The following is a 10,859-nucleotide window of genomic DNA, read 5'->3' on the forward strand; positions in this document are numbered from 1 at the left end:
TATTCTGTTCTGTATGAGAGTACTTACTTTGTCAGGCATTGTAGTTGGCTTTGTTGACGGTCATCATCCCATTCAGCGCTCCAACAATACCACAAGGTGGTGGTATGACCCGCATTTTATGGATCGGGGTACGGAGGCCGGAGGGCATCTGATTCCAGGCCCTTGCTTATTTCACAGGTGGGTGTTGGAGCCAGCAATACCAGAATCCTCTTTGGTACTGGCATCCCCTTTGACATTGTCAGTGATTGGAATCCTTCTGGAAGGGTGCCCTAGCTCTCTTCGGTTGGGTGGTGGAAGGGTTGAGGGGGACAGAATGATTTCTTTGAAAGCCCTCCCTTAAGGTCTTGTGGTTCTCGGACTTTATGCTGTTCAAACCCCCACGTACTTTCAAGAGGTTCCCCTCAACACCCACAAGAAGGCTTATTTCCTGTGAGTCATGGTGACAGATTTTCTAAGACATGGGCCTTTTAAGTGTCATCTCGTACCCCCCTTAGCTTATTCTTTCCTCTTCCTACCCTCTGCTCACGTCACCCATGCACAAGGCCTAGGTGACAGCATGTCTATGCTATCTCAAAGTAACTGTCATTCTGTCTTTGAACTAAATGAGGCCATCTTCTGGGCTGAATTAAACACCCAACGGCTCATGACGGCACCCGCTTCCCCCTTTCCACTCTGACATTTGAGGTCACCGACCTTTTTTAACTTTTGCCGATTGGATAAGGGAAAAAAAACAGTCTTATTTTTTATCTTAAAACGACTTTTTCAATTACTATTGAGACGGAACGTCTTTTCACATGTTTATCGGCCCTTTGGGTTTATTCTCTTATGTGTTTATTTTTATACTAGGTTGTCTTTCTTAAATTAATATGAAAAAATATGCATAAACGTTTAGTATAATCTGTTTAACTCCTGGATAGATAGGTAGATAGATGTACAACCAATCCTTTTACCCAGTCGGTCTGGGCTTGCAATTATTTCATTTTTGAAATTTTTAAAAATGTAGCTTTCTACCTCTTTCATTTGTAGTATTTTTTATTTGAGAGGGAGAGAGAATGTGAGTGGGGGAGAGGGGCAGGGGGGAGAGAGAGAGTATCTTAAGCAGGCTCCACACTCAGCACACAGCCCAACATGGGGCTCGATCCCACCACCCTGGGATCGTGACCTGAGCCAAAATCAAGAGTTGGATGCTCAACCCACTGAGCCACCCAGGCTCCCCGGGGCTTGTAGCCATTTTAGAGGGTACTTTGTCACAGGGAAGCTGCGCGTTATGGTGCAGTCAGATTTAGGCACCTTGTATCTTGCCCAGGTTCCGGCTGCCATCTCCCCTGCCCATCCCATCCCATCCCATCCCATCCCATCCCATCCCATCCCATCGGCCTTCTGTCTTTCAGGGATGCAGAGCAATTTCTGACCTCTTCTTACCCTACCACTGGCATAGAATTTTCCAGGAGATACACTTTTTATGATATTTAAGGACTTTGGATAAAGGGAAATCGGGGCGTATCTTTAATTTTAATATTTAATTGCAAATAGTATATACCACGTGCCTGACGCTGTGGCATTTAGGGCCCGGGCGGAGAATGAATGGCGGCCTTAGCTTGAATTGTGATGAGGATTGAATGCAAGGACCATACACAGGGATGCAGGCAGGGTTAAGGGGACCAGCTAGGAGTGGGGAGGCACCCAGGAACTACGCGGGGGCAGGTGGTGACCGGCCCTGGACCTGAGTGGGGCGAGGGGCAGCGCAGCAACACCCGAACCTGCTACAGACATCCTCAGGGGGCCCTGGGGACCATCCAACAGGAGCTGAGTTGGTGGTGGGTGGGGGAAGCAACCACGGCTAGAGCAACTCCACTGAGCACAGGGCCGGTGGGGGTGGGGTAAAGGCCCAACTTCTCTCTTCTCCCATCTGCTCACCTGTCAGTGCATCCCTTTGACTGGCAAAGTTCCCAGCAACATGGTCTGTGGGGTCAGCCTCCAGAGATGGGGAGCGGGGGGGAGAGAGGAACAGAAAATAACCAGCACAGCTTTCTTCCAAGCCCCGCGTGGACTTCACCCCTCCAGTAGCTCCAGGACAGCCCAAGGAAGTAATATTTTCTTGCTATTGGAACTCCCTACTAGAAACTCCTTCGCTTCTGGAATATGGTCCCTGAGGGACCTTGCACTTCCCCTCAGCTGACCTCTTCACTGAGCAGTTGGGAGATCTGAGACTTGAAGGGCAATCCCTCGGCCAAGGTGACGCAGGGGGTCAAGGGCAGAGCCAGCACACCGACTCCCTGCCCGGTGCTCTTTCTTTCCCCTTCCTTTCTAGATCCACCAGAGCATTTAGATTGATGCCAATCGGGGCTCCTGGGTGGCTCAGTCAGTTAAGCGTCCGACTTCAGCTCAGGTCACAATCTCACGGTCTGTGAGTTCAAGCCCCACTTCGGGCTCTGGGCTGACGGCTCAGAGCCTGGAGCCTGCTTCCGATTCTGGGTCTCCCTCTCTCTCTGCCCCTCCCCCGTTCATGCTCTGTCTCTCTCTGTCTCAAAAATAAATAAACGTTAAAAAAAAAATTTCTATAGATTGATGCCAATCACTAATCCAGAGCCTGGAGACCCAAAGAAACTGCCTTTCCTAAGAACCTCCCTGAGTCTGTGGGTGCCTATCCAGACCCTCGCTTAAGGAGCCTTCCTGCTTTCTTCACGGAGAGTTCCAGGGCTTCAGAGGCTTGAAGCTGCATGTAAAAGTGTGTTTATACCGTTTTCTTGGGAGAGGATCCAGAGGTGACATCAGGCTCTCAACCACAAAAACGGTGAAACCCAAAAAGTGGGAGGGGGCTCCATTTTGTGTTCTCTCCAGTGGTTCCCCAACTTTTTTTCTTACCTCGGAGGCATATAGAATTCTCAAAAGAATATGAGGATGTAAAATTCTGCAAAGTAAGCCCATTAAAAAGGAACTAACCACTATCACAACATTCTCATATCATAAAAGGACATTTTAAACCCCCCCCCCAACCAAATCAAGGACAAATTCTTGGGAGGGGGGTAGTGACAGGCCTTGAAGTAGATAAAGGGGCTGTAACACACCGTCCTCCTGGTCCCTTGTTGTGCTCTTTTGTCCTTGACGGAAAGTGGCAGTGTGGCTCTGCCTTTGGAAAGCTCCCTCTGCACCTTCTGCACAGAGAGGCAGCTGCTTACAGCCTGTGTCCTGGAAGCTGCAGACAGTTCTCCCGAAAGGCACCTGCTGGAGCTGGCGGGGCATGCGCCCTGTGGGGTTCCCGGGTGGTGTTTCCTGGGCTTTCCAGGTGGGGATGAACACGGGTGTGTTTATGAGTTTCACAAAGGGAGGGCACGTGCTTGTCCGTTGGGCTCAATTTTCCCTCAAGGGTTTTGGGAGAGGCCCTGAGCGGCTGGAACAACTTGCTGTCCCCAACCCCTTTGGAAGGGACACCCTGGTGGGGGAGGGGGGCCGTGGAGGCCATGAGAGCGCGTATGTGGGGGCCATGCACGAGGACCCCACTCCCTCCTGGTTGCCTGCGTCCCTCCCTCCCTCCCGCACTAGGCTACTGCATTCCAGACAGGCCCTCGTCCCTCCCGCCTTGGATGCCATCAGGTCAGCGTCAGTGCACTGGCTGGTGTTCTCTCCGCCCCCTCCCCAGGCCCCTTCTCTCCTTGGCTGAGGACCGGCAGGAGGACCTGGCTTCATACAGAGGTTTTTCCAGGGAAGGTCCGCTGAGAAGGAAAGTTGGCTCCCCCACCAGGAGCGGGTCTCCTGAGAGCAGCGAGCGGTGGACCTGGGTCCTTATGTCTCCAGGAGTGATTCCTGAGCCAACAGGTACTGTTGGGCAGCCGATACGTGCCTGACAAATTGCTTCAACCGTTCCAACCTCAGTTTCCCGTTCTCTAAATGGAGATAATGCTCCCCTGACCCTTGATTTCCTCTCTGAGCCGGGGGAATCTTGGCAGGATTCCCCAACTGTCTGCACAATCGGAGGCAGGACAGGCATCGGCGCATGAGCGGGACCCCTTTGCGATGCTGCTGCACCCAGTGTGTCTGCAGGTGCTCCCGCATTAGGTCCCACGGAAGCACGCATGTGATCTGAAACCCTGATTTACCTGCTAGCGTGTCCGGGTACCCGGGCACTTGGAGGAGAAGCTGGTCGCTCAAGGTCACTTAACAAGTAACGACGGAGCAGCCCACCCACGCGTCTGTTCTGGGAGGGCTTCGGCAATGCTGTTCAACCCCCATGGTACGAAGAAGGGCCCTTTTGCCCAGTTTTGTTGATACGACGAAGACAATAAACAAATACTTTTTAGAAACAGTCGAGGGAGACATAATTAGGGAAGAAACGACCGGAATGTCTATATCACTGAGCCTTCGCAAGGAAATCCCTAATATGATTTTCAGATCTGCTACAATGATACTTGAGAATAAGCTACTGTATGACCTGGCTGGGGCCCCTGCAGCACCTGCTTTGAGTACCAGGCAAGAGTCACAGGACTCGCTCGTAGTTTATAAGCTAATTTGCACAGTTTGCCTCATAAGCACATCTGTACAGTTTAAATGGTTTCCAAAGGACTTGAAAGCAGTTTGGGTTCTTAACAAAGTGATGGAATTCCCTGCCATCTCCTCTGCCCTGGGAACTGGTTCTGCGGACCGTATTTTTGTTTTGTTTTTGAAATCACAAACAGATGTTGATGTTTAGACTGCCGGCTCCAGTTAAACACAGGCTTTTCTGCTTCTCCTCTGCCCAGCTTGCTCTGTCAGGGGTGGGAAGGGGGGGGGGGCTCTTGCCAGGCTGGAGTCCTGTCCCCCCGGGGTCCCCTCCCTTGAGCTGCCTCCAGCGAGGCAGGAGTCTCCTGGGAGGGGGAGGGACAGCCTATGGGAAGGAAGAGAGTGGGGTCAACATGCCCAGGACGATGCCCCACTCAGAGAGAGGCTCGGCCCATGCACGCTCCCTGCTTTTCCTTCAGTCTTCCTAGAATTCCCAATCCAGCCTTCCTTACCCTCTTCTGCTCCAGAGGACGGCCAAGGGAGCTGAGGGTATGGCTCGGTGAGTGCCCCAGGGAGGGGAACCACGTATGCCCCTCGTTCTAGCCCCCGGAGAGCCATACGCAGCCTGTGGGAATCATTCCCAAATGCCAAGGAGAGCAGAGGGGGCGGCCAGGGTAGGCTGAGAACCTAGCATTGCCAGGTGGACCAGGGCAGAGGGAGTGAGGAGCCGGAGGGAGAGGGGAACCCCCGATGAGCCCTCTGCTCTGGCTGGAAGGAAAGGAGAAATTTAGGGCGGTGGGCACGGCTTCGGGTCTGCGGTAGCCGAGGGGTCGATGCCGAGGGAAGACAGACTGGGCGGGGGCGCTGGGGGCAGGAGCAGGACGTGTACTCTGGACCATTGGCAGCACAGTCCCTGGTTCGAATCCTACCTTTCCCGGCACTGGGCAGCGAGGAACACTGGACAAGTCATAACACCTTCCTTAGCCTCAGTCTCCTCATCTGTGAAGTGGGGCTCTTGGGAAAGTGAAATGAAACAATACATATTTGCACAGGGCCTGTCCCATAGCAGGCACCTAAGAAATGGCAGATAAAGGCAAAAGCAACCCCCCCCCCCCGGAATGCCATCCCCACCTTGACGTTTATTATGAGCTGGTGCCTCTTAGGCACCTATGCCTGAGGCCAGAGGCACCTTGGCTGGCTCTGGCGGGAAGTCCCTTTCTCCAAATACATCGGCTCCCCATGCCTCCGTGGGGCATTGGGGGGGGGCTGTCTGTCTCCAGGGGGAGCCCCAGAAGGTGAGGATGGAGGAACTCTCAGCTCCCCACAGCCCAGCCTCAGCATTCCTTGCCTGCTTTGTTAGGAGCCGGGCTCCAGTGCTTGCTTCCTCGCCTGCCCCTGGCTCATAGTCCTTTAGGGGCAGAAATAGACATCAACATTCATTCATTCACTCACCAGTGTTTATTGAGCACCTGCGATATGCCCCCCGCCTGTGATAGGGCTCTGGAGCCTGTTGGGATAAGACAGACTTAGCAGGCTAGGCAAGAGAATCCCGCAGCCCAGGAACAGGTGCCTGCCCGCTCAGCTTTGTGCCCCTGCCCCTGCCAGGCGGGGCCCAGCGCTCTGCAAGGGGAAGGCGGAGTGGCAGGCAGGGCTGGGTTCTTGGCACCCGGGAATGCTTGGGGTTGCCATGGCCCTGCCATGAGTGTAAGGATGGCCTCCCCAGGGCTGGCCAGCCGAGCTGGATCTGTGTTCGAGTTCTGGTTTGAACACAGCAAGGTCAAGGCAGAGGCTAGCTGAGGGGCTAGTGGCAGGCTGTGGAAACAGTCTGGTGGGTTGTCAAAAAGTTACACGTGGAACAACCACGTGACCCGGCATTTCTGCTCCTCGGCACGTATCAAAAGTAGCGAAAGCAGGGACTCAAAACAGATACTTGTGCCCCGATGTTCGTAGCAGCGTTATTCGCGATAGTGGAAACGACCCAAGTGCCCAGGGACAGAAGACTGGATGAACAACGTGATGCATACGTGCTATGGAATATTATCCGGCCATAAAAGGAATGAAGTCCTGACACGCGCTCTAAGGTGGACGGGTCCTGGGCACATTCTGCTTAGCGACAGAAGCCAGACACAGAAGTCAGACATAGTACGATCCCATTCATGTGAGTTTCCTAAAGTAGGCAGATTGGAGACACGGGATAGGGTAGGCGTTACAGGAGGCTGGAGGAGGGGGAGTTATGGTTTGATGGGTACAGAGTTTCTGTTGGAGATGATGAAAAAGGTCCAAGCATAAGTCGAGGGGAGGCTCACACGACGTTGCGGGTGTAAGGTTAACGCGGGTGTTGCGGGTTAACGCCACCGAACGGTGCACTTACAAATGGCTAAAGTGACAGATATCATGGGGAGCCTGGGTGGCTCAGTTGGTTGAGCGTTCAGCTTTGGCTCAGGTCACGATTTCATGGTTCGTGGGTTCGAGCCCTGTCATCGGGCTCTCTGCTCTGAGCACCGGAGGCTGCTTCGGGTTCCCTGTGCCCCCTCTCTTTCTGCCTCTCTCCCATTCATGCTCTCTCTCTCAAAAATAAACATTAAGAAAAAGTGGTGAATACGATGCTATATATATTTTATGACATTTAAAAAAAAATTTTTTTTTAATGTTTATTTATTTTGGGGACAGAGAGAGACAGAGCATGAACGGGGGAGGGGCAGAGAGAGAGGGAGACACAGAATCGGACGCAGGCTCCAGGCTCCGAGCCGTCAGCCCAGAGCCCGACGCGGGGCTCGAACCCACGGACCGCGAGATCGTGACCCGGGCCGAAGTCGGACGCTGAACCGACTGCGCCACCCAGGCGCCCCTATTTTATGACATTTTAAACAAGCGAGTGGCATACAGAGGTGCGTCCCCTGAGAGCAGCCCCCGAAAGTGTGTCCTCTTCGGCCCCTCTGACGCCTGAAGATGCTTGTTAAGACTGTTCCGAACACACTCTCGACCTTTCGGGAGTCAGACCATGGAGGGGAAGGCCCTGGGCTCTCTGGGATCCGTCGTTTCTAAAATGGGGATACGTGCGTCCACCTCACGGGTCGCTGGACAGATTAACTCACTAATATGTGTCTGCTCCTTAAAACCCCACGGTAAGTGCTCAAGAACGTTACTTATTAGCGTTTCGCTTGTGGTGTTGGTGAGGGAAAAAGAACGGAAGCGAAGAGGCAAGGAAAGGCAGGGAGGTCTCAGTTACCCCATCCTGGAAGATGGCTCTACAAAACAAAATCACATGAAGTCCCCCCCCCCCCCATTGCTGTGGGAGAAGCATAGGCGTGGATGGCCACGATGCCCCTGCTGGGTCACCTTCTCTGCCAGTGAGTGGCAGGACCTTGGGCAAAGGTCCCCAGTCCTAGAGGTGCTGATTCCTGCGAATGTGGACGGGACGAAAGGGGGACAAAGATGATCTCGGGGAGGAGAGGGGAGGTCAGGCTCGTTGCGGGATGGTTGAGTCCCACGGGGAGTTTGGGCTTCCCAGGGGCAAAGCCGGTGTCCTGCCAGCGAGCTGACGTCACTGCCCTTTTAAGAGGAAGCTGGGAACCAGCTGTTGTGCAGATTAACTGTGAGCCCAGATGTGCAGTGGGAGCCCCGCAGTAAACAGATTCCAGTCCAGCCCGCAAAATAACAGCAGCCGTTCTGGGGCTGGCCGGCTGGGTCTCTGGAAAGAGGAAGGCAAGCCAGGCAGGGCTTCTTCCAAGCATGGGGAAGGTGGTGCTCAAGGGGTGTGCCCAGGGGCATTCGGGGTGTTGGGCCCACCCGGCCATGCCCACCGAGGGCCGGGGCCAGTGCCCCCCCCCCCCCCCCCGCCTCCATCCAATCTGGAAAGTGGTGCAGAAATCAGTGTTCTGGCCCCTGTTATACAGCCGGGGGCCCGGGATCTGGAGGGGGGCGGTTTGTAGGATCACGGTGTACTACAGAGAAGGGACTGAGGTTGGGGCTCAGGCTCGGCTCAAATTCAAGGTTCGTGTGAGAGGTTTCTGGCTAGCCTGGGGTCAATGCGTGGCTGAGATCATTTCATTTTGTGGCCTGGCTTGGCTGCTCTCGGGGGTCCTGTCCGTAATGGGGGTTGATCTCTCTTTGTGTGTGACGCTAATCCCACCCACGCCGTGAGACTCTCAGCTCACCAGGCCCACTCTCCCAATCCTGAACGGTGCCAAGCCAGGCAGGTGCCCAGTCTGGCCCCTGCCTGTGTGTGGCTGTGGCAACCTCGGCTGGAAAAGGCCTCATCAGGCAGCAGGGTGGCAGGGGGTGCATGGAGAGGGATCCCATGAGCAGGTTAAAGGGGCGGGCCTGCCCTTCTGGGGTCACAACCTGCCTCGGCCGAGTGGGCACCAGCTGTGCCCGGAGAAAGAACTGCCCGGCCGGAGCCGGCTCAGGTGTGCCTGGGGCCGCTGAGAAGTGAGAGGCCTGGGTGCATACAGGGAAGGACTACCCATCAACTTACTTCCAGGCTCTCGTTTGTGTTGTCACTATCAGAGAGGGGGCGGCTGGGCCACAGGGCGGTGTGTGGTCCTCTCGTGGCAGCCTCACAGAGGGAAGGGTGAGGGCAGCCACTGCCGGCACTGGAGGCAGCCTAGGGGTTGGTCCTTCTGCCCGACCGAGCCGCGGACAGAGGCTTTAGACACCCAGAAACCCTGATCCGCTACTAGGACTGGAGGTGATACATGTGTCATGTGACGGCTCACAGTATAGAGCAGCTACCTCTAGAGGTGATGAGCCTTCTGCCTCTGGGAGAGTTCAAGCACAGGCTGGAAGACTGGCGGGTTTCATTTGCTTATTCGTTCATTTATGCCGCTGATCATCCATCCAGTGTTTTCCAGGCATCGAACTTATGCCAGGTGCCGGACGGGTTGATTCATCTGTGACTAAGATAGAAATGGCCCTGGCCTTACAGTGGGCCGTGACCTAGACCTGGAAGCCAGGGAAGGCTTCCTGGAGGAAACTACCTTTTTTTTTTTTTTTTTTTTTAGTTAATTTATTTTTGAGAGAGAAAGCATGGAAGGGGCAGAGAGAGAGAGAGAGAGAGAGAGAGAGAGGGAAAGTCCCAGCAGGCTCTGCACCGTCACTGTGGAGCTCGATGGCGGGCTCAAACTCACGAACCGTGAGATCCTGACCTGAGCCAAAGTTGTATGCTTAACCAACTGAGCCCTCCAGATGTACCAGAAACTACCTTTGAAACTGAGCCCTGAAGGCTGAGAAGGACCTAGGGTAGAGACGAGTTCCAGAAAGAGGAGGCAGCATGTAGGAAGGGCTAGAGAGAGCATGGCCAGCAGAGGAAGCAGTAAGCTCAGTGATACAGGGCGAGGGCAGAGTTGAGAGCGAGGTCAGCATGTGGGACTTGTTAGCGAGTCTGGGCCCCACAAGGAGCGAGTGAAGAGTTTTAAAGATATTTTCTTTTTAGATTTTTTTAAGTTTATTTATTTATTTTCGAGGGAGAGGGAGAGAGCGAGAGCAGGGGAGGGACAGAGAGAGAGGGAGACGGAATCCCAAGCAGGCTCTGCACCATCAGCACAAAGCCCGACGTGGGGCTCGAACTCACAGACCTGTGAGATCATGACCTGAGCCGAGCCCAAGAGCCGGACTGACGCTCAACCGACTGAGCCACCCAGGTCCCCCATGAAGAGTTTTAAGCAAAGCGATGATGTAATCAGATGTGTGTCTCAGCTGGTTTCTCCAGAGGCACACCTTGGGACAGGGATTCCCAGGCAGGTAGTTTGTATGGAGAGGCGATTCCAGAAAATACCCAGTAGGAGAAGGAGGAGTTGAGACCGGGAAGGAGGCCAGCCGAGAAAGTGTAGGTGGTGAGGCAAGTCGCCGCTGTGGCCATGGCAGCTTAACCCTGCTGGGGAACCCTGGGAGTCGGCATAGAACATGTCCCCCCGACCGGCCGCGAGGGAGCTGGACCATTTATACACTACCTGCTTCCCATCGGCCATTGGGTGAAGGCTGTTCTGGGACGGGTGGTGCTTGGACACGGGCCCCGAGCACCTCTGGCTTCTCCAGGGGGCAGGTGCAGTGGGCCCCACACAGGCCCTCCCGCAGAGCCGTGGGCCACGGGAACGTGGGCTGGGTGCCCGCTCCAGGGAGGCTGTGGTGGTGGTGGGGGGGGGGGGGGGTTGGCCCCGAGGAGCGGACAGGAGCCCAGCGATCAGTGAAGAGGCTGCAGGAAGACACGTCCAGGAGATGTTGCTGTCCCGGAGAGGCTGTGGTGATGAGCACCAGGGGACAAAGGTCAGCGTGAGGAAATGCCCGGTCTTGGTGGCAGACGTGGCAGGATCAACACTGGGGAGAGGATGTGCAGCCTCTCAGAACTGCAAGGGCCCTGCACCTCGCCCAGGGCCCTCCCCGCC

Source organism: Panthera uncia, chromosome D2, assembly GCF_023721935.1.
Source record: "Panthera uncia isolate 11264 chromosome D2, Puncia_PCG_1.0, whole genome shotgun sequence".
Lineage (NCBI taxonomy): Eukaryota > Metazoa > Chordata > Mammalia > Carnivora > Felidae > Panthera > Panthera uncia.